The sequence below is a fragment of the Atractosteus spatula genome, chromosome 5 (assembly GCF_055471065.1).
Source record: "Atractosteus spatula isolate fAtrSpa1 chromosome 5, fAtrSpa1.hap1, whole genome shotgun sequence".
NCBI lineage: Eukaryota > Metazoa > Chordata > Actinopteri > Semionotiformes > Lepisosteidae > Atractosteus > Atractosteus spatula.
Genome location: NC_142710.1, coordinates 14,276,354 through 14,302,035, shown reverse-complemented (window position 1 = coordinate 14,302,035; position 25,682 = coordinate 14,276,354). Strand labels below are relative to the sequence as shown.

At 54.4% G+C, this 25,682-nt stretch overlaps 38 non-coding genes across 38 annotated transcripts; 28 read left to right on the top strand and 10 right to left on the bottom strand.

The window, feature by feature from the left end:
* The first annotated feature begins 355 nt into the window (after positions 1 to 355).
* Positions 356 to 428, top strand: trnam-cau (transfer RNA methionine (anticodon CAU)). Its single transcript has one exon. It is a non-coding gene; the product is annotated as a tRNA-Met (tRNA).
* Positions 429 to 953: 525 nt separating this feature from the next.
* On the top strand, positions 954 to 1,026 carry trnaa-agc (transfer RNA alanine (anticodon AGC)). Its single transcript has one exon. It is a non-coding gene; the product is annotated as a tRNA-Ala (tRNA).
* A 734-nt stretch (positions 1,027 to 1,760) lies between these two features.
* On the bottom strand, positions 1,761 to 1,832 carry trnap-cgg (transfer RNA proline (anticodon CGG)). The gene has a single exon. It is a non-coding gene; the product is annotated as a tRNA-Pro (tRNA).
* Positions 1,833 to 2,497: 665 nt separating this feature from the next.
* Positions 2,498 to 2,570, top strand: trnam-cau (transfer RNA methionine (anticodon CAU)). Its single transcript has one exon. It is a non-coding gene; the product is annotated as a tRNA-Met (tRNA).
* A 525-nt stretch (positions 2,571 to 3,095) lies between these two features.
* trnaa-agc (transfer RNA alanine (anticodon AGC)) lies at positions 3,096 to 3,168 on the top strand. Its single transcript has one exon. It is a non-coding gene; the product is annotated as a tRNA-Ala (tRNA).
* A 738-nt stretch (positions 3,169 to 3,906) lies between these two features.
* On the bottom strand, positions 3,907 to 3,978 carry trnap-ugg (transfer RNA proline (anticodon UGG)). Its single transcript has one exon. It is a non-coding gene; the product is annotated as a tRNA-Pro (tRNA).
* Positions 3,979 to 4,167: 189 nt separating this feature from the next.
* On the top strand, positions 4,168 to 4,240 carry trnaa-ugc (transfer RNA alanine (anticodon UGC)). Its single transcript has one exon. It is a non-coding gene; the product is annotated as a tRNA-Ala (tRNA).
* A 403-nt stretch (positions 4,241 to 4,643) lies between these two features.
* On the top strand, positions 4,644 to 4,716 carry trnam-cau (transfer RNA methionine (anticodon CAU)). The gene has a single exon. It is a non-coding gene; the product is annotated as a tRNA-Met (tRNA).
* A 525-nt stretch (positions 4,717 to 5,241) lies between these two features.
* trnaa-agc (transfer RNA alanine (anticodon AGC)) lies at positions 5,242 to 5,314 on the top strand. The gene has a single exon. It is a non-coding gene; the product is annotated as a tRNA-Ala (tRNA).
* A 1,471-nt stretch (positions 5,315 to 6,785) lies between these two features.
* On the top strand, positions 6,786 to 6,858 carry trnam-cau (transfer RNA methionine (anticodon CAU)). The gene has a single exon. It is a non-coding gene; the product is annotated as a tRNA-Met (tRNA).
* A 525-nt stretch (positions 6,859 to 7,383) lies between these two features.
* On the top strand, positions 7,384 to 7,456 carry trnaa-agc (transfer RNA alanine (anticodon AGC)). Its single transcript has one exon. It is a non-coding gene; the product is annotated as a tRNA-Ala (tRNA).
* A 734-nt stretch (positions 7,457 to 8,190) lies between these two features.
* On the bottom strand, positions 8,191 to 8,262 carry trnap-cgg (transfer RNA proline (anticodon CGG)). Its single transcript has one exon. It is a non-coding gene; the product is annotated as a tRNA-Pro (tRNA).
* A 665-nt stretch (positions 8,263 to 8,927) lies between these two features.
* trnam-cau (transfer RNA methionine (anticodon CAU)) lies at positions 8,928 to 9,000 on the top strand. Its single transcript has one exon. It is a non-coding gene; the product is annotated as a tRNA-Met (tRNA).
* Positions 9,001 to 9,525: 525 nt separating this feature from the next.
* Positions 9,526 to 9,598, top strand: trnaa-agc (transfer RNA alanine (anticodon AGC)). Its single transcript has one exon. It is a non-coding gene; the product is annotated as a tRNA-Ala (tRNA).
* A 731-nt stretch (positions 9,599 to 10,329) lies between these two features.
* Positions 10,330 to 10,401, bottom strand: trnap-cgg (transfer RNA proline (anticodon CGG)). Its single transcript has one exon. It is a non-coding gene; the product is annotated as a tRNA-Pro (tRNA).
* Positions 10,402 to 10,590: 189 nt separating this feature from the next.
* On the top strand, positions 10,591 to 10,663 carry trnaa-ugc (transfer RNA alanine (anticodon UGC)). The gene has a single exon. It is a non-coding gene; the product is annotated as a tRNA-Ala (tRNA).
* A 404-nt stretch (positions 10,664 to 11,067) lies between these two features.
* trnam-cau (transfer RNA methionine (anticodon CAU)) lies at positions 11,068 to 11,140 on the top strand. The gene has a single exon. It is a non-coding gene; the product is annotated as a tRNA-Met (tRNA).
* Positions 11,141 to 11,665: 525 nt separating this feature from the next.
* Positions 11,666 to 11,738, top strand: trnaa-agc (transfer RNA alanine (anticodon AGC)). Its single transcript has one exon. It is a non-coding gene; the product is annotated as a tRNA-Ala (tRNA).
* A 738-nt stretch (positions 11,739 to 12,476) lies between these two features.
* On the bottom strand, positions 12,477 to 12,548 carry trnap-ugg (transfer RNA proline (anticodon UGG)). The gene has a single exon. It is a non-coding gene; the product is annotated as a tRNA-Pro (tRNA).
* A 665-nt stretch (positions 12,549 to 13,213) lies between these two features.
* Positions 13,214 to 13,286, top strand: trnam-cau (transfer RNA methionine (anticodon CAU)). The gene has a single exon. It is a non-coding gene; the product is annotated as a tRNA-Met (tRNA).
* Positions 13,287 to 14,616: 1,330 nt separating this feature from the next.
* Positions 14,617 to 14,688, bottom strand: trnap-cgg (transfer RNA proline (anticodon CGG)). Its single transcript has one exon. It is a non-coding gene; the product is annotated as a tRNA-Pro (tRNA).
* A 189-nt stretch (positions 14,689 to 14,877) lies between these two features.
* On the top strand, positions 14,878 to 14,950 carry trnaa-ugc (transfer RNA alanine (anticodon UGC)). Its single transcript has one exon. It is a non-coding gene; the product is annotated as a tRNA-Ala (tRNA).
* Positions 14,951 to 15,354: 404 nt separating this feature from the next.
* trnam-cau (transfer RNA methionine (anticodon CAU)) lies at positions 15,355 to 15,427 on the top strand. Its single transcript has one exon. It is a non-coding gene; the product is annotated as a tRNA-Met (tRNA).
* A 525-nt stretch (positions 15,428 to 15,952) lies between these two features.
* trnaa-agc (transfer RNA alanine (anticodon AGC)) lies at positions 15,953 to 16,025 on the top strand. Its single transcript has one exon. It is a non-coding gene; the product is annotated as a tRNA-Ala (tRNA).
* A 738-nt stretch (positions 16,026 to 16,763) lies between these two features.
* Positions 16,764 to 16,835, bottom strand: trnap-ugg (transfer RNA proline (anticodon UGG)). The gene has a single exon. It is a non-coding gene; the product is annotated as a tRNA-Pro (tRNA).
* Positions 16,836 to 17,500: 665 nt separating this feature from the next.
* trnam-cau (transfer RNA methionine (anticodon CAU)) lies at positions 17,501 to 17,573 on the top strand. The gene has a single exon. It is a non-coding gene; the product is annotated as a tRNA-Met (tRNA).
* Positions 17,574 to 18,098: 525 nt separating this feature from the next.
* Positions 18,099 to 18,171, top strand: trnaa-agc (transfer RNA alanine (anticodon AGC)). The gene has a single exon. It is a non-coding gene; the product is annotated as a tRNA-Ala (tRNA).
* Positions 18,172 to 18,909: 738 nt separating this feature from the next.
* Positions 18,910 to 18,981, bottom strand: trnap-cgg (transfer RNA proline (anticodon CGG)). Its single transcript has one exon. It is a non-coding gene; the product is annotated as a tRNA-Pro (tRNA).
* Positions 18,982 to 19,170: 189 nt separating this feature from the next.
* On the top strand, positions 19,171 to 19,243 carry trnaa-ugc (transfer RNA alanine (anticodon UGC)). Its single transcript has one exon. It is a non-coding gene; the product is annotated as a tRNA-Ala (tRNA).
* A 403-nt stretch (positions 19,244 to 19,646) lies between these two features.
* On the top strand, positions 19,647 to 19,719 carry trnam-cau (transfer RNA methionine (anticodon CAU)). Its single transcript has one exon. It is a non-coding gene; the product is annotated as a tRNA-Met (tRNA).
* Positions 19,720 to 20,244: 525 nt separating this feature from the next.
* trnaa-agc (transfer RNA alanine (anticodon AGC)) lies at positions 20,245 to 20,317 on the top strand. The gene has a single exon. It is a non-coding gene; the product is annotated as a tRNA-Ala (tRNA).
* Positions 20,318 to 21,792: 1,475 nt separating this feature from the next.
* Positions 21,793 to 21,865, top strand: trnam-cau (transfer RNA methionine (anticodon CAU)). The gene has a single exon. It is a non-coding gene; the product is annotated as a tRNA-Met (tRNA).
* A 525-nt stretch (positions 21,866 to 22,390) lies between these two features.
* Positions 22,391 to 22,463, top strand: trnaa-agc (transfer RNA alanine (anticodon AGC)). Its single transcript has one exon. It is a non-coding gene; the product is annotated as a tRNA-Ala (tRNA).
* A 734-nt stretch (positions 22,464 to 23,197) lies between these two features.
* On the bottom strand, positions 23,198 to 23,269 carry trnap-cgg (transfer RNA proline (anticodon CGG)). Its single transcript has one exon. It is a non-coding gene; the product is annotated as a tRNA-Pro (tRNA).
* A 665-nt stretch (positions 23,270 to 23,934) lies between these two features.
* trnam-cau (transfer RNA methionine (anticodon CAU)) lies at positions 23,935 to 24,007 on the top strand. Its single transcript has one exon. It is a non-coding gene; the product is annotated as a tRNA-Met (tRNA).
* A 525-nt stretch (positions 24,008 to 24,532) lies between these two features.
* On the top strand, positions 24,533 to 24,605 carry trnaa-agc (transfer RNA alanine (anticodon AGC)). The gene has a single exon. It is a non-coding gene; the product is annotated as a tRNA-Ala (tRNA).
* A 734-nt stretch (positions 24,606 to 25,339) lies between these two features.
* Positions 25,340 to 25,411, bottom strand: trnap-cgg (transfer RNA proline (anticodon CGG)). Its single transcript has one exon. It is a non-coding gene; the product is annotated as a tRNA-Pro (tRNA).
* A 189-nt stretch (positions 25,412 to 25,600) lies between these two features.
* Positions 25,601 to 25,673, top strand: trnaa-ugc (transfer RNA alanine (anticodon UGC)). The gene has a single exon. It is a non-coding gene; the product is annotated as a tRNA-Ala (tRNA).
* Positions 25,674 to 25,682: the final 9 nt, after the last annotated feature.

Here is a 25,682-nt window from a genome sequence, read left to right as displayed (position 1 = left end):
TTCGCGCCTTGCGCCGAGAGTGAAGCGTTTAGCAGCCACGCCCCCTTTTCATCTTCTCTCTGGCTTAAGTGCGTCTCCGCCACTCTCTCTTGACACTTCATGTCAGCATGTCAGAGGTCCCAGTGATGTTTTTAATGGCTGAGTGAGGCCACGATGCTGACGCAGAGAGGCCATTTCAGCCAGAGAGACTTGTGCTAGGTGAGCTGTGAAAGACAGACTCGCGACAGAAACAAACCCCAAAAGTCTCGGTGAGATCAAAAGGCAACACAACACCCAGCAGAGGGCGTCGCAAGATTAGGGACCAGGCGTCTGAAATCCGTGTGAGGCAATCTTTCTGGCCGGCACGCCGCAGCTGGCCTCGTTGGCGCAGCAGGTAGCGCGTCAGTCTCATAATCTGAAGGTCGTGAGTTCGATCCTCACACGGGGCAGGGCCGCTTGCTCTCTTGCTCTTTTCAGACACTGGCAGCAACTATTCGCTCAGAACCACCTCTGCTTGCCTACCACCTGGAAAGCGTCACCTTTACACGGGAGAGGAGCAAAGCCGCACCCCTTTCCTACATAACATTCACATTCACAATTAAGTCCAGAAATTTGCCCTAACTTTCGCTGGCGCTGCTGTCAGCCTGCCCCTGTTGCCGAAGAAAGGCTCACACAGCGTCATGACAGTTGCAAAACAATGTTCCACACTCCGTAAGCAACAACTTCAGTGTTTCAAGTCACCCGATATGCCGAGAGTCAAAGGAGCGCAAAACACGAAGCGTCAAAAGACAAGATGACTTGATGGAAAGAGCATTGAACTGAGGAGCACCAAAGTTCAGCTCGTACAATAGGCAACGAAGCTCCCGGCGTCTTCATCGCACTTGAAAGGACTGCCTTGCAGACCAAGGGCAGCGGGTGGTGTCCGGTAAGAGGGGCAGAGGCGGTAAGACATGATGCCGAGACACCTGAAGCGAGGGGGATTAGCTCAAATGGTAGAGCGCTCGCTTAGCATGCGAGAGGTAGCGGGATCGATGCCCGCATCCTCCAGGTCCGAGTCTGGAGCTCTGGGAGCCGGGTGCTCTCCTTTAGCCTCTGCGACTTCTGATAGGTTCTCCTCCGCTGAACGTCCTTCAGCTGTCAAGCATTGAAGGGCCACGCCTCCTTCCCCGCCTCAGTCTGCACTGAGTGCGTCTCCGGCATTTTCTCGTCCAATTTGGCAGCTTAGCAAATGAAAAGTATATCCGAGCGAAAACAGTGCTGAGGATACTCTCACGAATCCTTAGAAGACGTGCGTTTGATCAACGATTGCTAAACATTCACATTCGAGCCATCGAGCTCATAGTTTTCCTTTAAAAATTGAAAGCTGTCAGCGAGCACATCACGCTCTGCGGGACGCCCCGTATTTTGAGTACTTCAACAGAAAGAAGAGCAGACAGCTCCATAAATATGCGAGGCGCAGAGAGCGAAAGGCGAGCCCCGCACACGTTTCGGTGGCTGAGAGGGGGCAGTTTTTGCTTCTGCATTTCTCAAGTAATGACGCATGACAACAAGCGTTCGCGGTGCACATTTACGACATAGTGGTGAGGGGTTTTCAGGACGTGTTCTCTTGAACGAGCAACGAGGTTGCCGCCTTGGACAGCTGACTGCACGCTGTCATTGTGCCACGTGATGAGGATTGACCAGGCTCCTTCAGTCATCAGTCACCTTCCATCGTTTGCCGTAAGCAGACGCTGCGAGGTGATGTGGATATCAGTTCCCAGGAGTGTGGCAGAGGAGGAAAAGGGCTCGTCCGGGATTTGAACCCGGGACCTCTCGCACCCGAAGCGAGAATCATACGCCTAGACCAACGAGCCACAGCGACTCTTCCGCTTTTGTGTTGTCAGCGAGCTGGAGGACGGGGGGAGGCGTCATTCGCTCGTCCCGTCAGACCTTCATCAATAAGTCAAGAAAGCCGACTGCCTTGCAGGCGAAGGGCAGTGGACGGCGCCCGGTAAGAGGGGAACAAGCGGCACAAGGCGACGCCGAGGGGGAAGGCGCAGCGAGGGGGTTTAGCTCACATGGTAGAGCGCTCGCTTTGCATGCGAGAGGTAGCGGGATCGATGCCCGCATCCTCCAGGTGTACGCTGAGAGCTCGGTGTGCCGAAAGGTGTCCTTTAGCCTGTGTTCGCGCCTTGCGCCGAGAGTGAAGCGTTTAGCAGCCACGCCCCCTTTTCATCTTCTCTCTGGCTTAAGTGCGTCTCCGCCACTCTCTCTTGACACTTCATGTCAGCATGTCAGAGGTCCCAGTGATGTTTTTAATGGCTGAGTGAGGCCACGATGCTGACGCAGAGAGGCCATTTCAGCCAGAGAGACTTGTGCTAGGTGAGCTGTGAAAGACAGACTCGCGACAGAAACAAACCCCAAAAGTCTCGGTGAGATCAAAAGGCAACACAACACCCAGCAGAGGGCGTCGCAAGATTAGGGACCAGGCGTCTGAAATCCGTGTGAGGCAAGCTTTCTGGCCGGCACACCGCAGCTGGCCTCGTTGGCGCAGCAGGTAGCGCGTCAGTCTCATAATCTGAAGGTCGTGAGTTCGATCCTCACACGGGGCAGGGCCGCTTGCTCTCTTGCTCTTTTCAGACACTGGCAGCAACTATTCGCTCAGAACCACCTCTGCTTGCCTACCACCTGGAAAGCGTCACCTTTACACGGGAGAGGAGCAAAGCCGCACCCCTTTCCTACATAACATTCACATTCACAATTAAGTCCAGAAATTTGCCCTAACTTTCGCTGGCGCTGCTGTCAGCCTGCCCCTGTTGCCGAAGAAAGGCTCACACAGCGTCATGACAGTTGCAAAACAATGTTCCACACTCCGTAAGCAACAACTTCAGTGTTTCAAGTCACCCGATATGCCGAGAGTCAAAGGAGCGCAAAACACGAAGCGTCAAAAGACAAGATGACTTGATGGAAAGAGCATTGAACTGAGGAGCACCAAAGTTCAGCTCGTACAATAGGCAACGAAGCTCCCGGCATCTTCATCGCACTTGAAAGGACTGCCTTGCAGACCAAGGGCAGCGGGTGGTGTCCGGTAAGAGGGGCAGAGGCGGTAAGACATGATGCCGAGACGCCTGAAGCGAGGGGGATTAGCTCAAATGGTAGAGCGCTCGCTTAGCATGCGAGAGGTAGCGGGATCGATGCCCGCATCCTCCAGGTCCGAGTCTGGTGCTCTGGGAGCCGGGTGCTCTCCTTTAGCCTCTGCGACTTCTGATAGGATCTCCTCCGCTGAACGTCCTTCAGCTGTCAAGCATTGAAGGGCCACGCCTCCTTCCCCGCCTCAGTCTGCACTGAGTGCGTCTCCGGCATTTTCTCGTCCAATTTGGCAGCTTAGCAAATGAAAAGTATATCCGAGCGAAAACAGTGCTGAGGATACTCTCACGAATCCTTAGAAGACGTGCGTTTGATCAACGATTGCTAAACATTCACATTCGAGCCATCGAGCTCATAGTTTTCCTTTAAAAATTGAAAGCTGTCAGCGAGCACATCACGCTCTGCGGGACGCCCCGTATTTTGAGTACTTCAACAGAAAGAAGAGCAGACAGCTCCATAAATATGCGAGGCGCAGAGAGCGAAAGGCGAGCCCCGCACACGTTTCGGTGGCTGAGAGGGGGCAGTTTTTGCTTCTGCATTTCTCAAGTAATGACGCATGACAACAAGCGTTCGCGGTGCTCATTTACGACATAGTGGTGAGGGGTTTTCAGGACGTGTTCTCTTGAACGAGCAACGAGGTTGCCGCCTTGGACAGCTGACTGCACGCTGTCATTGTGCCACGTGATGAGGATTGACCAGGCTCCTTCAGTCATCAGTCACCTTCCATCGTTTTCCGTAAGCAGACGCTGCGAGGTGATGTGGATATCAGTTCCCAGATTCGAGTGTGGCAGAGGAGGAAAAGGGCTCGTCCGGGATTTGAACCCGGGACCTCTCGCACCCAAAGCGAGAATCATACGCCTAGACCAACGAGCCACAGCGACTCTTCCGCTTTTGTGTTGTCAGCGAGCTGGAGGACGGGGGGAGGCGTCATTCGCTCGTCCCGTCAGACCTTCATCAATAAGTCAAGAAAGCCGACTGCCTTGCAGGCGAAGGGCAGTGGACGGCGCCCGGTAAGAGGGGAACAAGCGGCACAAGGCGACGCCGAGGGGGAAGGCACAGCGAGGGGGATTAGCTCACATGGTAGAGCGCTCGCTTTGCATGCGAGAGGTAGCGGGATCGATGCCCGCATCCTCCAGGTGTACGCTGAGAGCTCGGTGTGCCGAAAGGTGTCCTTTAGCCTGTGTTCGCGCCTTGCGCCGAGAGTGAAGCGTTTAGCAGCCACGCCCCCTTTTCATCTTCTCTCTGGCTTAAGTGCGTCTCCGCCACTCTCTCTTGACACTTCATGTCAGCATGTCAGAGGTCCCAGTGATGTTTTTAATGGCTGAGTGAGGCCACGATGCTGACGCAGAGAGGCCATTTCAGCCAAAGAGACTTGTGCTAGGTGAGCTGTGAAAGACAGACTCGCGACAGAAACAAACCCCAAAAGTCTCGGTGAGATCAAAAGGCAACACAACACCCAGCAGAGGGCGTCGCAAGATTAGGGACCAGGCGTCTGAAATCCGTGTGAGGCAATCTTTCTGACCGGCACGCCGCAGCTGGCCTCGTTGGCGCAGCAGGTAGCGCGTCAGTCTCATAATCTGAAGGTCGTGAGTTCGATCCTCACACGGGGCAGGGCCGCTTGCTCTCTTGCTCTTTTCAGACACTGGCAGCAACTATTCGCTCAGAACCACCTCTGCTTGCCTACCACCTGGAAAGCGTCACCTTTACACGGGAGAGGAGCAAAGCCGCACCCCTTTCCTACATAACATTCACATTCACAATTAAGTCCAGAAATTTACCCTAACTTTCGCTGGCGCTGCTGTCAGCCTGCCCCTGTTGCCGAAGAAAGGCTCACACAGCGTCATGACAGTTGCAAAACAATGTTCCACACTCCGTAAGCAACAACTTCAGTGTTTCAAGTCACCCGATATGCCGAGAGTCAAAGGAGCGCAAAACACGAAGCGTCAAAAGACAAGATGACTTGATGGAAAGAGCATTGAACTGAGGAGCACCAAAGTTCAGCTCGTACAATAGGCAACGAAGCTCCCGGCGTCTTCATCGCACTTGAAAGGACTGCCTTGCAGACCAAGGGCAGCGGGTGGTGTCCGGTAAGAGGGGCAGAGGCGGTAAGACATGATGCCGAGACGCCTGAAGCGAGGGGGATTAGCTCAAATGGTAGAGCGCTCGCTTAGCATGCGAGAGGTAGCGGGATCGATGCCCGCATCCTCCAGGTCCGAGTCTGGAGCTCTGGGAGACGGGTGCTCTCCTTTAGCCTCTGCGACTTCTGATAGGTTCTCCTCCGCTGAACGTCCTTCAGCTGTCAAGCATTGAAGGGCCACGCCTCCTTCCCCGCCTCAGTCTGCACTGAGTGCGTCTCCGGCATTTTCTCGTCCAATTTGGCAGCTTAGCAAATGAAAAGTATATCCGAGCGAAAACAGTGCTGAGGATACTCTCACGAATCCTTAGAAGACGTGCGTTTGATCAATGATTGCTAAACATTCACATTCGAGCCATCGAGCTCATAGTTTTCCTTTAAATATTGAAAGCTGTCAGCGAGCACATCACGCTCTGCGGGACGCCCCGTATTTTGAGTACTTCAACAGAAAGAAGAGCAGACAGCTCCATAAATATGCGAGGCGCAGAGAGCGAAAGGCGAGCCCCGTACACGTTTCGGTGGCTGAGAGGGGGCAGTTTTTGCTTCTGCATTTCTCAAGTAATGACGCATGACAACAAGCGTTCGGGGTGCTCATTTACGACATAGTGGTGAGGGGTTTTCAGGACGTGTTCTCTTGAACGAGCAACGAGGTTGCCGCCTTGGACAGCTGACTGCACGCTGTCATTGTGCCACGTGATGAGGATTGACCAGGCTCCTTCAGTCATCAGTCACCTTCCATCGTTTGCCGTAAGCAGACGCTGCGAGGTGATGTGGATATCAGTTCCCAGGAGTGTGGCAGAGGAGGAAAAGGGCTCGTCCGGGATTTGAACCCGGGACCTCTAGCACCCGAAGTGAGAATCATACTCCTAGACCAACGAGCCACAGCGACTCTTCCGCTTTTGTGTTGTCAGCGAGCTGGAGGACGGGGGGAGGCGTCATTCGCTCGTCCCGTCAGACCTTCATCAATAAGTCAAGAAAGCCGACTGCCTTGCAGGCGAAGGGCAGTGGACGGCGCCCGGTAAGAGGGGAACAAGCGGCACAAGGCGACGCCGAGGGGGAAGGCACAGCGAGGGGGATTAGCTCACATGGTAGAGCGCCCGCTTTGCATGCGAGAAGTAGCGGGATCGATGCCCGCATCCTCCAGGTGTACGCTGAGAGCTCGGTGTGCCGAAAGGTGTCCTTTAGCCTGTGTTCGCGCCTTGCGCCGAGAGTGAAGCGTTTAGCAGCCACGCCCCCTTTTCATCTTCTCTCTGGCTTAAGTGCGTCTCCGCCACTCTCTCTTGACACTTCATGTCAGCATGTCAGAGGTCCCAGTGATGTTTTTAATGGCTGAGTGAGGCCACGATGCTGACGCAGAGAGGCCATTTCAGCCAGAGAGACTTGTGCTAGGTGAGCTGTGAAAGACAGACTCGCGACAGAAACAAACCCCAAAAGTCTCGGTGAGATCAAAAGGCAACACAACACCCAGCAGAGGGCGTCGCAAGATTAGGGACCAGGCGTCTGAAATCCGTGTGAGGCAATCTTTCTGGCCGGCACGCCGCAGCTGGCCTCGTTGGCGCAGCAGGTAGCGCGTCAGTCTCATAATCTGAAGGTCGTGAGTTCGATCCTCACACGGGGCAGGGCCGCTTGCTCTCTTGCTCTTTTCAGACACTGGCAGCAACTATTCGCTCAGAACCACCTCTGCTTGCCTACCACCTGGAAAGCGTCACCTTTACACGGGAGAGGAGCAAAGCCGCACCCCTTTCCTACATAACATTCACATTCACAATTAAGTCCAGAAATTTGCCCTAACTTTCGCTGGCGCTGCTGTCAGCCTGCCCCTGTTGCCGAAGAAAGGCTCACACAGCGTCATGACAGTTGCAAAACAATGTTCCACACTCCGTAAGCAACAACTTCAGTGTTTCAAGTCACCCGATATGCCGAGAGTCAAAGGAGCGCAAAACACGAAGCGTCAAAAGACAAGATGACTTGATGGAAAGAGCATTGAACTGAGGAGCACCAAAGTTCAGCTCGTACAATAGGCAACGAAGCTCCCGGCGTCTTCATCGCACTTGAAAGGACTGCCTTGCAGACCAAGGGCAGCGGGTGGTGTCCGGTAAGAGGGGCAGAGGCGGTAAGACATGATGCCGAGACACCTGAAGCAAGGGGGATTAGCTCAAATGGTAGAGCGCTCGCTTAGCATGCGAGAGGTAGCGGGATCGATGCCCGCATCCTCCAGGTCCGAGTCTGGAGCTCTGGGAGACGGGTGCTCTCCTTTAGCCTCTGCGACTTCTGATAGGTTCTCCTCCGCTGAACGTCCTTCAGCTGTCAAGCATTGAAGGGCCACGCCTCCTTCCCCGCCTCAGTCTGCACTGAGTGCGTCTCCGGCATTTTCTCGTCCAATTTGGCAGCTTAGCAAATGAAAAGTATATCCGAGCGAAAACAGTGCTGAGGATACTCTCACGAATCCTTAGAAGACGTGCGTTTGATCAACGATTGCTAAACATTCACATTCGAGCCATCGAGCTCATAGTTTTCCTTTAAATATTGAAAGCTGTCAGCGAGCACATCACGCTCTGCGGGACGCCCCGTATTTTGAGTACTTCAACAGAAAGAAGAGCAGACAGCTCCATAAATATGCGAGGCGCAGAGAGCGAAAGGCGAGCCCCGCACACGTTTCGGTGGCTGAGAGGGGGCAGTTTTTGCTTCTGCATTTCTCAAGTAATGACGCATGACAACAAGCGTTCGCGGTGCTCATTTACGACATAGTGGTGAGGGGTTTTCAGGACGTGTTCTCTTGAACGAGCAACGAGGTTGCCGCCTTGGACAGCTGACTGCACGCTGTCATTGTGCCACGTGATGAGGATTGACCAGGCTCCTTCAGTCATCAGTCACCTTCCATCGTTTGCCGTAAGGAGACGCTGCGAGGTGATGTGGATATCAGTTCCCAGGAGTGTGGCAGAGGAGGAAAAGGGCTCGTCCGGGATTTGAACCCGGGACCTCTCGCACCCGAAGCGAGAATCATACGCCTAGACCAACGAGCCACAGCGACTCTTCCGCTTTTGTGTTGTCAGCGAGCTGGAGGACGGGGGGAGGCGTCATTCGCTCGTCCCGTCAGACCTTCATCAATAAGTCAAGAAAGCCGACTGCCTTGCAGGCGAAGGGCAGTGGACGGCGCCCGGTAAGAGGGGAACAAGCGGCACAAGGCGACGCCGAGGGGAAAGGCGCAGCGAGGGGGTTTAGCTCACATGGTAGAGCGCTCGCTTTGCATGCGAGAGGTAGCGGGATCGATGCCCGCATCCTCCAGGTGTACGCTGAGAGCTCGGTGTGCCGAAAGGTGTCCTTTAGCCTGTGTTCGCGCCTTGCGCCGAGAGTGAAGCGTTTAGCAGCCACGCCCCCTTTTCATCTTCTCTCTGGCTTAAGTGCGTCTCCGCCACTCTCTCTTGACACTTCATGTCAGCATGTCAGAGGTCCCAGTGATGTTTTTAATGGCTGAGTGAGGCCACGATGCTGACGCAGAGAGGCCATTTCAGCCAAAGAGACTTGTGCTAGGTGAGCTGTGAAAGACAGACTCGCGACAGAAACAAACCCCAAAAGTCTCGGTGAGATCAAAAGGCAACACAACACCCAGCAGAGGGCGTCGCAAGATTAGGGACCAGGCGTCTGAAATCCGTGTGAGGCAATCTTTCTGGCCGGCACGCCGCAGCTGGCCTCGTTGGCGCAGCAGGTAGCGCGTCAGTCTCATAATCTGAAGGTCGTGAGTTCGATCCTCACACGGGGCAGGGCCGCTTGCTCTCTTGCTCTTTTCAGACACTGGCAGCAACTATTCGCTCAGAACCACCTCTGCTTGCCTACCACCTGGAAAGCGTCACCTTTACACGGGAGAGGAGCAAAGCCGCACCCCTTTCCTACATAACATTCACATTCACAATTAAGTCCAGAAATTTGCCCTAACTTTCGCTGGCGCTGCTGTCAGCCTGCCCCTGTTGCCGAAGAAAGGCTCACACAGCGTCATGACAGTTGCAAAACAATGTTCCACACTCCGTAAGCAACAACTTCAGTGTTTCAAGTCACCCGATATGCCGAGAGTCAAAGGAGCGCAAAACACGAAGCGTCAAAAGACAAGATGACTTGATGGAAAGAGCATTGAACTGAGGAGCACCAAAGTTCAGCTCGTACAATAGGCAACGAAGCTCCCGGCATCTTCATCGCACTTGAAAGGACTGCCTTGCAGACCAAGGGCAGCGGGTGGTGTCCGGTAAGAGGGGCAGAGGCGGTAAGACATGATGCCGAGACGCCTGAAGCGAGGGGGATTAGCTCAAATGGTAGAGCGCTCGCTTAGCATGCGAGAGGTAGCGGGATCGATGCCCGCATCCTCCAGGTCCGAGTCTGGACCTCTGGGAGACGGGTGCTCTCCTTTAGCCTCTGCGACTTCTGATAGGTTCTCCTCCGCTGAACGTCCTTCAGCTGTCAAGCATTGAAGGGCCACGCCTCCTTCCCCGCCTCAGTCTGCACTGAGTGCGTCTCCGGCATTTTCTCGTCCAATTTGGCAGCTTAGCAAATGAAAAGTATATCCGAGCGAAAACAGTGCTGAGGATACTCTCACGAATCCTTAGAAGACGTGCGTTTGATCAACGATTGCTAAACATTCACATTCGAGCCATCGAGCTCATAGTTTTCCTTTAAATATTGAAAGCTGTCAGCGAGCACATCACGCTCTGCGGGACGCCCCGTATTTTGAGTACTTCAACAGAAAGAGCAGACAGCTCCATAAATATGCGAGGCGCAGAGAGCGAAAGGCGAGCCCCGCACACGTTTCGGTGGCTGAGAGGGGGCAGTTTTTGCTTCTGCATTTCTCAAGTAATGACGCATGACAACAAGCGTTCGCGGTGCTCATTTACGACATAGTGGTGAGGGGTTTTCAGGACGTGTTCTCTTGAACGAGCAACGAGGTTGCCGCCTTGGACAGCTGACTGCACGCTGTCATTGTGCCACGTGATGAGGATTGACCAGGCTCCTTCAGTCATCAGTCACCTTCCATCGTTTTCCGTAAGCAGACGCTGCGAGGTGATGTGGATATCAGTTCCCAGGAGTGTGGCAGAGGAGGAAAAGGGCTCGTCCGGGATTTGAACCCGGGACCTCTCGCACCCGAAGCGAGAATCATACGCCTAGACCAACGAGCCACAGCGACTCTTCCGCTTTTGCGTTGTCAGCGAGCTGGAGGACGGGGGGAGGCGTCATTCGCTCGTCCCGTCAGACCTTCATCAATAAGTCAAGAAAGCCGACTGCCTTGCAGGCGAAGGGCAGTGGACGGCGCCCGGTAAGAGGGGAACAAGCGGCACAAGGCGACGCCGAGGGGGAAGGCACAGCGAGGGGGATTAGCTCACATGGTAGAGCGCTCGCTTTGCATGCGAGAGGTAGCGGGATCGATGCCCGCATCCTCCAGGTGTACGCTGAGAGCTCGGTGTGCCGAAAGGTGTCCTTTAGCCTGTGTTCGCGCCTTGCGCCGAGAGTGAAGCGTTTAGCAGCCACGCCCCCTTTTCATCTTCTCTCTGGCTTAAGTGCGTCTCCGCCACTCTCTCTTGACACTTCATGTCAGCATGTCAGAGGTCCCAGTGATGTTTTTAATGGCTGAGTGAGGCCACGATGCTGACGCAGAGAGGCCATTTCAGCCAGAGAGACTTGTGCTAGGTGAGCTGTGAAAGACAGACTCGCGACAGAAACAAACTCCAAAAGTCTCGGTGAGATCAAAAGGCAAACACAACACCCAGCAGAGGGCGTCGCAAAATTAGAGACCAGGCGTCTGAAATCCGTGTGAGGCAATCTTTCTGGCCGGCACGCCGCAGCTGGCCTCGTTGGCGCAGCAGGTAGCGCGTCAGTCTCATAATCTGAAAGTCGTGAGTTCGATCCTCACACGGGGCAGGGCCGCTTGCTCTCTTGCTCTTTTCAGACACTGGCAGCAACTATTCGCTCAGAACCACCTCTGCTTGCCTACCACCTGGAAAGCGTCACCTTTACACGGGAGAGGAGCAAAGCCGCACCCCTTTCCTACATAACATTCACATTCACAATTAAGTCCAGAAATTTGCCCTAACTTTCGCTGGCGCTGCTGTCAGCCTGCCCCTGTTGCCGAAGAAAGGCTCACACAGCGTCATGACAGTTGCAAAACAATGTTCCACACTCCGTAAGCAACAACTTCAGTGTTTCAAGTCACCCGATATGCCGAGAGTCAAAGGAGCGCAAAACACGAAGCGTCAAAAGACAAGATGACTTGATGGAAAGAGCATTGAACTGAGGAGCACCAAAGTTCAGCTCGTACAATAGGCAACGAAGCTCCCGGCATCTTCATCGCACTTGAAAGGACTGCCTTGCAGACCAAGGGCAGCGGGTGGTGTCCGGTAAGAGGGGCAGAGGCGGTAAGACATGATGCCGAGACGCCTGAAGCGAGGGGGATTAGCTCAAATGGTAGAGCGCTCGCTTAGCATGCGAGAGGTAGCGGGATCGATGCCCGCATCCTCCAGGTCCGAGTCTGGTGCTCTGGGAGCCGGGTGCTCTCCTTTAGCCTCTGCGACTTCTGATAGGATCTCCTCCGCTGAACGTCCTTCAGCTGTCAAGCATTGAAGGGCCACGCCTCCTTCCCCGCCTCAGTCTGCACTGAGTGCGTCTCCGGCATTTTCTCGTCCAATTTGGCAGCTTAGCAAATGAAAAGTATATCCGAGCGAAAACAGTGCTGAGGATACTCTCACGAATCCTTAGAAGACGTGCGTTTGATCAACGATTGCTAAACATTCACATTCGAGCCATCGAGCTCATAGTTTTCCTTTAAAAATTGAAAGCTGTCAGCGAGCACATCACGCTCTGCGGGACGCCCCGTATTTTGAGTACTTCAACAGAAAGAAGAGCAGACAGCTCCATAAATATGCGAGGCGCAGAGAGCGAAAGGCGAGCCCCGCACACGTTTCGGTGGCTGAGAGGGGGCAGTTTTTGCTTCTGCATTTCTCAAGTAATGACGCATGACAACAAGCGTTCGCGGTGCTCATTTACGACATAGTGGTGAGGGGTTTTCAGGACGTGTTCTCTTGAACGAGCAACGAGGTTGCCGCCTTGGACAGCTGACTGCACGCTGTCATTGTGCCACGTGATGAGGATTGACCAGGCTCCTTCAGTCATCAGTCACCTTCCATCGTTTTCCGTAAGCAGACGCTGCGAGGTGATGTGGATATCAGTTCCCAGATTCGAGTGTGGCAGAGGAGGAAAAGGGCTCGTCCGGGATTTGAACCCGGGACCTCTCGCACCCAAAGCGAGAATCATACGCCTAGACCAACGAACCACAGCGACTCTTCCGCTTTTGTGTTGTCAGCGAGCTGGAGGACGGGGGGAGGCGTCATTCGCTCGTCCCGTCAGACCTTCATCAATAAGTCAAGAAAGCCGACTGCCTTGCAGGCGAAGGGCAGTGGACGGCGCCCGGTAAGAGGGGAACAAGCGGCACAAGGCGACGCCGAGGGGAAAGGCGCAGCGAGGGGGTTTAGCTCACATGGTAGAGCGCTCGCTTTGCATGCGAGAGGTAGCGGGATCGATGCCCGCATCCTCCAGGTGTACGCTGAGAGCTCGGTGTGCCGAAAGGTGTCCTTTAGCCTGTGTTCGCGCCTTGCGCCGAGAGTGAAGCGTTTAGCAGCCACGCCCCCTTTTCATCTTCTCTCTGGCTTAAGTGCGTCTCCGCCACTCTCTCTTGACACTTCATGTCAGCATGTCAGAGGTCCCAGTGATGTTTTTAATGGCTGAGTGAGGCCACGATGCTGACGCAGAGAGGCCATTTCAGCCAAAGAGACTTGTGCTAGGTGAGCTGTGAAAGACAGACTCGCGACAGAAACAAACCCCAAAAGTCTCGGTGAGATCAAAAGGCAACACAACACCCAGCAGAGGGCGTCGCAAGATTAGGGACCAGGCGTCTGAAATCCGTGTGAGGCAATCTTTCTGACCGGCACGCCGCAGCTGGCCTCGTTGGCGCAGCAGGTAGCGCGTCAGTCTCATAATCTGAAGGTCGTGAGTTCGATCCTCACACGGGGCAGGGCCGCTTGCTCTCTTGCTCTTTTCAGACACTGGCAGCAACTATTCGCTCAGAACCACCTCTGCTTGCCTACCACCTGGAAAGCGTCACCTTTACACGGGAGAGGAGCAAAGCCGCACCCCTTTCCTACATAACATTCACATTCACAATTAAGTCCAGAAATTTGCCCTAACTTTCGCTGGCGCTGCTGTCAGCCTGCCCCTGTTGCCGAAGAAAGGCTCACACAGCGTCATGACAGTTGCAAAACAATGTTCCACACTCCGTAAGCAACAACTTCAGTTTCAAGTCACCCGATATGCCGAGAGTCAAAGGAGCGCAAAACACGAAGCGTCAAAAGACAAGATGACTTGATGGAAAGAGCATTGAACTGAGGAGCACCAAAGTTCAGCTCGTACAATAGGCAACGAAGCTCCCGGCGTCTTCATCGCACTTGAAAGGACTGCCTTGCAGACCAAGGGCAGCGGGTGGTGTCCGGTAAGAGGGGCAGAGGCGGTAAGACATGATGCCGAGACGCCTGAAGCGAGGGGGATTAGCTCAAATGGTAGAGCGCTCGCTTAGCATGCGAGAGGTAGCGGGATCGATGACCGCATCCTCCAGGTCCGAGTCTGGAGCTCTGGGAGACGGGTGCTCTCCTTTAGCCTCTGCGACTTCTGATAGGTTCTCCTCCGCTGAACGTCCTTCAGCTGTCAAGCATTGAAGGGCCACGCCTCCTTCCCCGCCTCAGTCTGCACTGAGTGCGTCTCCGGCATTTTCTCGTCCAATTTGGCAGCTTAGCAAATGAAAAGTATATCCGAGCGAAAACAGTGCTGAGGATACTCTCACGAATCCTTAGAAGACGTGCGTTTGATCAACGATTGCTAAACATTCACATTCGAGCCATCGAGCTCATAGTTTTCCTTTAAATATTGAAAGCTGTCAGCGAGCACATCACGCTCTGCGGGACGCCCCGTATTTTGAGTACTTCAACAGAAAGAAGAGCAGACAGCTCCATAAATATGCGAGGCGCAGAGAGCGAAAGGCGAGCCCCGCACACGTTTCGGTGGCTGAGAGGGGGCAGTTTTTGCTTCTGCATTTCTCAAGTAATGACGCATGACAACAAGCGTTCGCGGTGCTCATTTACGACATAGTGGTGAGGGGTTTTCAGGACGTGTTCTCTTGAACGAGCAACGAGGTTGCCGCCTTGGACAGCTGACTGCACGCTGTCATTGTGCCACGTGATGAGGATTGACCAGGCTCCTTCAGTCATCAGTCACCTTCCATCGTTTTCCGTAAGCAGACGCTGCGAGGTGATGTGGATATCAGTTCCCAGGAGTGTGGCAGAGGAGGAAAAGGGCTCGTCCGGGATTTGAACCCGGGACCTCTCGCACCCGAAGCGAGAATCATACGCCTAGACCAACGAGCCACAGCGACTCTTCCGCTTTTGTGTTGTCAGCGAGCTGGAGGACGGGGGGAGGCGTCATTCGCTCGTCCCGTCAGACCTTCATCAATAAGTCAAGAAAGCCGACTGCCTTGCAGGCGAAGGGCAGTGGACGGCGCCCGGTAAGAGGGGAACAAGCGGCACAAGGCGACGCCGAGGGGGAAGGCACAGCGAGGGGGATTAGCTCACATGGTAGAGCGCTCGCTTTGCATGCGAGAGGTAGCGGGATCGATGCCCGCATCCTCCAGGTGTACGCTGAGAGCTCGGTGTGCCGAAAGGTGTCCTTTAGCCTGTGTTCGCGCCTTGCGCCGAGAGTGAAGCGTTTAGCAGCCACGCCCCCTTTTCATCTTCTCTCTGGCTTAAGTGCGTCTCCGCCACTCTCTCTTGACACTTCATGTCAGCATGTCAGAGGTCCCAGTGATGTTTTTAATGGCTGAGTGAGGCCACGATGCTGACGCAGAGAGGCCATTTCAGCCAGAGAGACTTGTGCTAGGTGAGCTGTGAAAGACAGACTCGCGACAGAAACAAACTCCAAAAGTCTCGGTGAGATCAAAAGGCAAACACAACACCCAGCAGAGGGCGTCGCAAAATTAGAGACCAGGCGTCTGAAATCCGTGTGAGGCAATCTTTCTGGCCGGCACGCCGCAGCTGGCCTCGTTGGCGCAGCAGGTAGCGCGTCAGTCTCATAATCTGAAGGTCGTGAGTTCGATCCTCACACGGGGCAGGGCCGCTTGCTCTCTTGCTCTTTTCAGACACTGGCAGCAACTATTCGCTCAGAACCACCTCTGCTTGCCTACCACCTGGAAAGCGTCACCTTTACACGGGAGAGGAGCAAAGCCGCACCCCTTTCCTACATAACATTCACATTCACAATTAAGTCCAGAAATTTGCCCTAACTTTCGCTGGCGCTGCTGTCAGCCTGCCCCTGTTGCCGAAGAAAGGCTCACACAGCGTCATGACAGTTGCAAAACAATGTTCCACACTCCGTAAGCAACAACTTCAGTGTTTCAAGTCACCCGATATGCCGAGAGTCAAAGGAGCGCAAAACACGAAGCGTCAAAAGACAAGATGACTTGATGGAAAGAGCATTGAACTGAGGAGCACCAAAGTTCAGCTCGTACAATAGGCAACGAAGCTCCCGGCATCTTCATCGCACTTGAAAGGACTGCCTTGCAGACCAAGGGCAGCGGGTGGTGTCCGGTAAGAGGGGCAGAGGCGGTAAGACATGATGCCGAGACGCCTGAAGCGAGGGGGATTAGCTCAAATGGTAGAGCGCTCGCTTAGCATGCGAGAGGTAGCGGGATCGATGCCCGCATCCTCCAGGTCCGAGTCTGGTGCTCTGGGAGCCGGGTGCTCTCCTTTAGCCTCTGCGACTTCTGATAGGATCTCCTCCGCTGAACGTCCTTCAGCTGTCAAGCATTGAAGGGCCACGCCTCCTTCCCCGCCTCAGTCTGCACTGAGTGCGTCTCCGGCATTTTCTCGTCCAATTTGGCAGCTTAGCAAATGAAAAGTATATCCGAGCGAAAACAGTGCTGAGGATACTCTCACGAATCCTTAGAAGACGTGCGTTTGATCAACGATTGCTAAACATTCACATTCGAGCCATCGAGCTCATAGTTTTCCTTTAAAAATTGAAAGCTGTCAGCGAGCACATCACGCTCTGCGGGACGCCCCGTATTTTGAGTACTTCAACAGAAAGAAGAGCAGACAGCTCCATAAATATGCGAGGCGCAGAGAGCGAAAGGCGAGCCCCGCACACGTTTCGGTGGCTGAGAGGGGGCAGTTTTTGCTTCTGCATTTCTCAAGTAATGACGCATGACAACAAGCGTTCGCGGTGCTCATTTACGACATAGTGGTGAGGGGTTTTCAGGACGTGTTCTCTTGAACGAGCAACGAGGTTGCCGCCTTGGACAGCTGACTGCACGCTGTCATTGTGCCACGTGATGAGGATTGACCAGGCTCCTTCAGTCATCAGTCACCTTCCATCGTTTTCCGTAAGCAGACGCTGCGAGGTGATGTGGATATCAGTTCCCAGATTCGAGTGTGGCAGAGGAGGAAAAGGGCTCGTCCGGGATTTGAACCCGGGACCTCTCGCACCCAAAGCGAGAATCATACGCCTAGACCAACGAGCCACAGCGACTCTTCCGCTTTTGTGTTGTCAGCGAGCTGGAGGACGGGGGGAGGCGTCATTCGCTCGTCCCGTCAGACCTTCATCAATAAGTCAAGAAAGCCGACTGCCTTGCAGGCGAAGGGCAGTGGACGGCGCCCGGTAAGAGGGGAACAAGCGGCACAAGGCGACGCCGAGGGGAAAGGCGCAGCGAGGGGGTTTAGCTCACATGGTAGAGCGCTCGCTTTGCATGCGAGAGGTAGCGGGATCGATGCCCGCATCCTCCAGGTGTACGCTGAGAGCTCGGTGTGCCGAAAGGTGTCCTTTAGCCTGTGTTCGCGCCTTGCGCCGAGAGTGAAGCGTTTAGCAGCCACGCCCCCTTTTCATCTTCTCTCTGGCTTAAGTGCGTCTCCGCCACTCTCTCTTGACACTTCATGTCAGCATGTCAGAGGTCCCAGTGATGTTTTTAATGGCTGAGTGAGGCCACGATGCTGACGCAGAGAGGCCATTTCAGCCAAAGAGACTTGTGCTAGGTGAGCTGTGAAAGACAGACTCGCGACAGAAACAAACCCCAAAAGTCTCGGTGAGATCAAAAGGCAACACAACACCCAGCAGAGGGCGTCGCAAGATTAGGGACCAGGCGTCTGAAATCCGTGTGAGGCAATCTTTCTGACCGGCACGCCGCAGCTGGCCTCGTTGGCGCAGCAGGTAGCGCGTCAGTCTCATAATCTGAAGGTCGTGAGTTCGATCCTCACACGGGGCAGGGCCGCTTGCTCTCTTGCTCTTTTCAGACACTGGCAGCAACTATTCGCTCAGAACCACCTCTGCTTGCCTACCACCTGGAAAGCGTCACCTTTACACGGGAGAGGAGCAAAGCCGCACCCCTTTCCTACATAACATTCACATTCACAATTAAGTCCAGAAATTTACCCTAACTTTCGCTGGCGCTGCTGTCAGCCTGCCCCTGTTGCCGAAGAAAGGCTCACACAGCGTCATGACAGTTGCAAAACAATGTTCCACACTCCGTAAGCAACAACTTCAGTGTTTCAAGTCACCCGATATGCCGAGAGTCAAAGGAGCGCAAAACACGAAGCGTCAAAAGACAAGATGACTTGATGGAAAGAGCATTGAACTGAGGAGCACCAAAGTTCAGCTCGTACAATAGGCAACGAAGCTCCCGGCGTCTTCATCGCACTTGAAAGGACTGCCTTGCAGACCAAGGGCAGCGGGTGGTGTCCGGTAAGAGGGGCAGAGGCGGTAAGACATGATGCCGAGACGCCTGAAGCGAGGGGGATTAGCTCAAATGGTAGAGCGCTCGCTTAGCATGCGAGAGGTAGCGGGATCGATGCCCGCATCCTCCAGGTCCGAGTCTGGAGCTCTGGGAGCCGGGTGCTCTCCTTTAGCCTCTGCGACTTCTGATAGGTTCTCCTCCGCTGAACGTCCTTCAGCTGTCAAGCATTGAAGGGCCACGCCTCCTTCCCCGCCTCAGTCTGCACTGAGTGCGTCTCCGGCATTTTCTCGTCCAATTTGGCAGCTTAGCAAATGAAAAGTATATCCGAGCGAAAACAGTGCTGAGGATACTCTCACGAATCCTTAGAAGACGTGCGTTTGATCAACGATTGCTAAACATTCACATTCGAGCCATCGAGCTCATAGTTTTCCTTTAAAAATTGAAAGCTGTCAGCGAGCACATCACGCTCTGCGGGACGCCCCGTATTTTGAGTACTTCAACAGAAAGAAGAGCAGACAGCTCCATAAATATGCGAGGCGCAGAGAGCGAAAGGCGAGCCCCGTACACGTTTCGGTGGCTGAGAGGGGGCAGTTTTTGCTTCTGCATTTCTCAAGTAATGACGCATGACAACAAGCGTTCGGGGTGCTCATTTACGACATAGTGGTGAGGGGTTTTCAGGACGTGTTCTCTTGAACGAGCAACGAGGTTGCCGCCTTGGACAGCTGACTGCACGCTGTCATTGTGCCACGTGATGAGGATTGACCAGGCTCCTTCAGTCATCAGTCACCTTCCATCGTTTGCCGTAAGCAGACGCTGCGAGGTGATGTGGATATCAGTTCCCAGATTCGAGTGTGGCAGAGGAGGAAAAGGGCTCGTCCGGGATTTGAACCCGGGACCTCTCGCACCCGAAGCGAGAATCATACGCCTAGACCAACGAGCCACAGCGACTCTTCCGCTTTTGTGTTGTCAGCGAGCTGGAGGACGGGGGGAGGCGTCATTCGCTCGTCCCGTCAGACCTTCATCAATAAGTCAAGAAAGCCGACTGCCTTGCAGGCGAAGGGCAGTGGACGGCGCCCGGTAAGAGGGGAACAAGCGGCACAAGGCGACGCCGAGGGGGAAGGCACAGCGAGGGGGATTAGCTCACATGGTAGAGCGCTCGCTTTGCATGCGAGAGGTAGCGGGATCGATGCCCGCATCCTCCAGGTGTACGCTGAGAGCTCGGTGTGCCGAAAGGTGTCCTTTAGCCTGTGTTCGCGCCTTGCGCCGAGAGTGAAGCGTTTAGCAGCCACGCCCCCTTTTCATCTGCTCTCTGGCTTAAGTGCGTCTCCGCCACTCTCTCTTGACACTTCATGTCAGCATGTCAGAGGTCCCAGTGATGTTTTTAATGGCTGAGTGAGGCCACGATGCTGACGCAGAGAGGCCATTTCAGCCAGAGAGACTTGTGCTAGGTGAGCTGTGAAAGACAGACTCGCGACAGAAACAAACCCCAAAAGTCTCGGTGAGATCAAAAGGCAACACAACACCCAGCAGAGGGCGTCGCAAGATTAGGGACCAGGCGTCTGAAATCCGTGTGAGGCAAGCTTTCTGGCCGGCACGCCGCAGCTGGCCTCTTTGGCGCAGCAGGTAGCGCGTCAGTCTCATAATCTGAAGGTCGTGAGTTCGATCCTCACACGGGGCAGGGCCGCTTGCTCTCTTGCTCTTTTCAGACACTGGCAGCAACTATTCGCTCAGAACCACCTCTGCTTGCCTACCACCTGGAAAGCGTCACCTTTACACGGGAGAGGAGCAAAGCCGCACCCCTTTCCTACATAACATTCACATTCACAATTAAGTCCAGAAATTTGCCCTAACTTTCGCTGGCGCTGCTGTCAGCCTGCCCCTGTTGCCGAAGAAAGGCTCACACAGCGTCATGACAGTTGCAAAACAATGTTCCACACTCCGTAAGCAACAACTTCAGTGTTTCAAGTCACCCGATATGCCGAGAGTCAAAGGAGCGCAAAACACGAAGCGTCAAAAGACAAGATGACTTGATGGAAAGAGCATTGAACTGAGGAGCACCAAAGTTCAGCTCGTACAATAGGCAACGAAGCTCACGGCGTCTTCATCGCACTTGAAAGGACTGCCTTGCAGACCAAGGGCAGCGGGTGGTGTCCGGTAAGAGGGGCAGAGGGGGTAAGACATGATGCCGAGACACCTGAAGCAAGGGGGATTAGCTCAAATGGTAGAGCGCTCGCTTAGCATGCGAGAGGTAGCGGGATCGATGCCCGCATCCTCCAGGTCCGAGTCTGGAGCTCTGGGAGCCGGGTGCTCTCCTTTAGCCTCTGCGACTTCTGATAGGTTCTCCTCCGCTGAACGTCCTTCAGCTGTCAAGCATTGAAGGGCCACGCCTCCTTCCCCGCCTCAGTCTGCACTGAGTGCGTCTCCGGCATTTTCTCGTCCAATTTGGCAGCTTAGCAAATGAAAAGTATATCCGAGCGAAAACAGTGCTGAGGATACTCTCACGAATCCTTAGAAGACGTGCGTTTGATCAACGATTGCTAAACATTCACATTCGAGCCATCGAGCTCATAGTTTTCCTTTAAAAATTGAAAGCTGTCAGCGAGCACATCACGCTCTGCGGGACGCCCCGTATTTTGAGTACTTCAACAGAAAGAAGAGCAGACAGCTCCATAAATATGCGAGGCGCAGAGAGCGAAAGGCGAGCCCCGCACACGTTTCGGTGGCTGAGAGGGGGCAGTTTTTGCTTCTGCATTTCTCAAGTAATGACGCATGACAACAAGCGTTCGCGGTGCTCATTTACGACATAGTGGTGAGGGGTTTTCAGGACGTGTTCTCTTGAACGAGCAACGAGGTTGCCGCCTTGGACAGCTGACTGCACGCTGTCATTGTGCCACGTGATGAGGATTGACCAGGCTCCTTCAGTCATCAGTCACCTTCCATCGTTTTCCGTAAGCAGACGCTGCGAGGTGATGTGGATATCAGTTCCCAGATTCGAGTGTGGCAGAGGAGGAAAAGGGCTCGTTCGGGATTTGAACCCGGGACCTCTCGCACCCAAAGCGAGAATCATACGCCTAGACCAACGAGCCACAGCGACTCTTCCGCTTTTGTGTTGTCAGCGAGCTGGAGGACGGGGGGAGGCGTCATTCGCTCGTCCCGTCAGACCTTCATCAATAAGTCAAGAAAGCCGACTGCCTTGCAGGCGAAGGGCAGTGGACGGCGCCCGGTAAGAGGGGAACAAGCGGCACAAGGCGACGCCGAGGGGAAAGGCGCAGCGAGGGGGTTTAGCTCACATGGTAGAGCGCTCGCTTTGCATGCGAGAGGTAGCGGGATCGATGCCCGCATCCTCCAGGTGTACGCTGAGAGCTCGGTGTGCCGAAAGGTGTCCTTTAGCCTGTGTTCGCGCCTTGCGCCGAGAGTGAAGCGTTTAGCAGCCACGCCCCCTTTTCATCTTCTCTCTGGCTTAAGTGCGTCTCCGCCACTCTCTCTTGACACTTCATGTCAGCATGTCAGAGGTCCCAGTGATGTTTTTAATGGCTGAGTGAGGCCACGATGCTGACGCAGAGAGGCCATTTCAGCCAAAGAGACTTGTGCTAGGTGAGCTGTGAAAGACAGACTCGCGACAGAAACAAACCCCAAAAGTCTCGGTGAGATCAAAAGGCAACACAACACCCAGCAGAGGGCGTCGCAAGATTAGGGACCAGGCGTCTGAAATCCGTGTGAGGCAAGCTTTCTGGCCGGCATGCCGCAGCTGGCCTCGTTGGCGCAGCAGGTAGCGCGTCAGTCTCATAATCTGAAGGTCGTGAGTTCGATCCTCACACGGGGCAGGGCCGCTTGCTCTCTTGCTCTTTTCAGACACTGGCAGCAACTATTCGCTCAGAACCACCTCTGCTTGCCTACCACCTGGAAAGCGTCACCTTTACACGGGAGAGGAGCAAAGCCGCACCCCTTTCCTACATAACATTCACATTCACAATTAAGTCCAGAAATTTGCCCTAACTTTCGCTGGCGCTGCTGTCAGCCTGCCCCTGTTGCCGAAGAAAGGCTCACACAGCGTCATGACAGTTGCAAAACAATGTTCCACACTCCGTAAGCAACAACTTCAGTGTTTCAAGTCACCCGATATGCCGAGAGTCAAAGGAGCGCAAAACACGAAGCGTCAAAAGACAAGATGACTTGATGGAAAGAGCATTGAACTGAGGAGCACCAAAGTTCAGCTCGTACAATAGGCAACGAAGCTCCCGGCGTCTTCATCGCACTTGAAAGGACTGCCTTGCAGACCAAGGGCAGCGGGTGGTGTCCGGTAAGAGGGGCAGAGGCGGTAAGACATGATGCCGAGACGCCTGAAGCGAGGGGGATTAGCTCAAATGGTAGAGCGCTCGCTTAGCATGCGAGAGGTAGCGGGATCGATGCCCGCATCCTCCAGGTCCGAGTCTGGAGCTCTGGGAGCCGGGTGCTCTCCTTTAGCCTCTGCGACTTCTGATAGGTTCTCCTCCGCTGAACGTCCTTCAGCTGTCAAGCATTGAAGGGCCACGCCTCCTTCCCCGCCTCAGTCTGCACTGAGTGCGTCTCCGGCATTTTCTCGTCCAATTTGGCAGCTTAGCAAATGAAAAGTATATCCGAGCGAAAACAGTGCTGAGGATACTCTCACGAATCCTTAGAAGACGTGCGTTTGATCAACGATTGCTAAACATTCACATTCGAGCCATCGAGCTCATAGTTTTCCTTTAAATATTGAAAGCTGTCAGCGAGCACATCACGCTCTGCGGGACGCCCCGTATTTTGAGTACTTCAACAGAAAGAAGAGCAGACAGCTCCATAAATATGCGAGGCGCAGAGAGCGAAAGGCGAGCCCCGCACACGTTTCGGTGGCTGAGAGGGGGCAGTTTTTGCTTCTGCATTTCTCAAGTAATGACGCATGACAACAAGCGTTCGCGGTGCTCATTTACGACATAGTGGTGAGGGGTTTTCAGGACGTGTTCTCTTGAACGAGCAACGAGGTTGCCGCCTTGGACAGCTGACTGCACGCTGTCATTGTGCCACGTGATGAGGATTGACCAGGCTCCTTCAGTCATCAGTCACCTTCCATCGTTTGCCGTAAGCAGACGCTGCGAGGTGATGTGGATATCAGTTCCCAGGAGTGTGGCAGAGGAGGAAAAGGGCTCGTCCGGGATTTGAACCCGGGACCTCTCGCACCCGAAGCGAGAATCATACGCCTAGACCAACGAGCCACAGCGACTCTTCTGCTTTTGTGTTGTCAGCGAGCTGGAGGACGGGGGGAGGCGTCATTCGCTCGTCCCGTCAGACCTTCATCAATAAGTCAAGAAAGCCGACTGCCTTGCAGGCGAAGGGCAGTGGACGGCGCCCGGTAAGAGGGGAACAAGCGGCACAAGGCGACGCCGAGGGGGAAGGCACAGCGAGGGGGATTAGCTCACATGGTAGAGCGCTCGCTTTGCATGCGGGAAGTAGCGGGATCGATGCCCGCATCCTCCAGGTGTACGCTGAGAGCTCGGTGTGCCGAAAGGTGTCCTTTAGCCTGTGTTCGCGCCTTGCGCCGAGAGTGAAGCGTTTAGCAGCCACGCCCCCTTTTCATCTTCTCTCTGGCTTAAGTGCGTCTCCGCCACTCTCTCTTGACACTTCATGTCAGCATGTCAGAGGTCCCAGTGATGTTTTTAATGGCTGAGTGAGGCCACGATGCTGACGCAGAGAGGCCATTTCAGCCAGAGAGACTTGTGCTAGGTGAGCTGTGAAAGACAGACTCGCGACAGAAACAAACCCCAAAAGTCTCGGTGAGATCAAAAGGCAACACAACACCCAGCAGAGGGCGTCGCAAGATTAGGGACCAGGCGTCTGAAATCCGTGTGAGGCAATCTTTCTGGCCGGCACGCCGCAGCTGGCCTCGTTGGCGCAGCAGGTAGCGCGTCAGTCTCATAATCTGAAGGTCGTGAGTTCGATCCTCACACGGGGCAGGGCCGCTTGCTCTCTTGCTCTTTTCAGACACTGGCAGCAACTATTCGCTCAGAACCACCTCTGCTTGCCTACCACCTGGAAAGCGTCACCTTTACACGGGAGAGGAGCAAAGCCGCACCCCTTTCCTACATAACATTCACATTCACAATTAAGTCCAGAAATTTGCCCTAACTTTCGCTGGCGCTGCTGTCAGCCTGCCCCTGTTGCCGAAGAAAGGCTCACACAGCGTCATGACAGTTGCAAAACAATGTTCCACACTCCGTAAGCAACAACTTCAGTGTTTCAAGTCACCCGATATGCCGAGAGTCAAAGGAGCGCAAAACACGAAGCGTCAAAAGACAAGATGACTTGATGGAAAGAGCATTGAACTGAGGAGCACCAAAGTTCAGCTCGTACAATAGGCAACGAAGCTCCCGGCGTCTTCATCGCACTTGAAAGGACTGCCTTGCAGACCAAGGGCAGCGGGTGGTGTCCGGTAAGAGGGGCAGAGGCGGTAAGACATGATGCCGAGACACCTGAAGCAAGGGGGATTAGCTCAAATGGTAGAGCGCTCGCTTAGCATGCGAGAGGTAGCGGGATCGATGCCCGCATCCTCCAGGTCCGAGTCTGGAGCTCTGGGAGACGGGTGCTCTCCTTTAGCCTCTGCGACTTCTGATAGGTTCTCCTCCGCTGAACGTCCTTCAGCTGTCAAGCATTGAAGGGCCACGCCTCCTTCCCCGCCTCAGTCTGCACTGAGTGCGTCTCCGGCATTTTCTCGTCCAATTTGGCAGCTTAGCAAATGAAAAGTATATCCGAGCGAAAACAGTGCTGAGGATACTCTCACGAATCCTTAGAAGACGTGCGTTTGATCAACGATTGCTAAACATTCACATTCGAGCCATCGAGCTCATAGTTTTCCTTTAAATATTGAAAGCTGTCAGCGAGCACATCACGCTCTGCGGGACGCCCCGTATTTTGAGTACTTCAACAGAAAGAAGAGCAGACAGCTCCATAAATATGCGAGGCGCAGAGAGCGAAAGGCGAGCCCCGCACACGTTTCGGTGGCTGAGAGGGGGCAGTTTTTGCTTCTGCATTTCTCAAGTAATGACGCATGACAACAAGCGTTCGCGGTGCTCATTTACGACATAGTGGTGAGGGGTTTTCAGGACGTGTTCTCTTGAACGAGCAACGAGGTTGCCGCCTTGGACAGCTGACTGCACGCTGTCATTGTGCCACGTGATGAGGATTGACCAGGCTCCTTCAGTCATCAGTCACCTTCCATCGTTTTCCGTAAGCAGACGCTGCGAGGTGATGTGGATATCAGTTCCCAGGAGTGTGGCAGAGGAGGAAAAGGGCTCGTCCGGGATTTGAACCCGGGACCTCTCGCACCCGAAGCGAGAATCATACGCCTAGACCAACGAGCCACAGCGACTCTTCCGCTTTTGCGTTGTCAGCGAGCTGGAGGACGGGGGGAGGCGTCATTCGCTCGTCCCGTCAGACCTTCATCAATAAGTCAAGAAAGCCGACTGCCTTGCAGGCGAAGGGCAGTGGACGGCGCCCGGTAAGAGGGGAACAAGCGGCACAAGGCGACGCCGAGGGGGAAGGCACAGCGAGGGGGATTAGCTCACATGGTAGAGCGCTCGCTTTGCATGCGAGAGGTAGCGGGATCGATGCCCGCATCCTCCAGGTGTACGC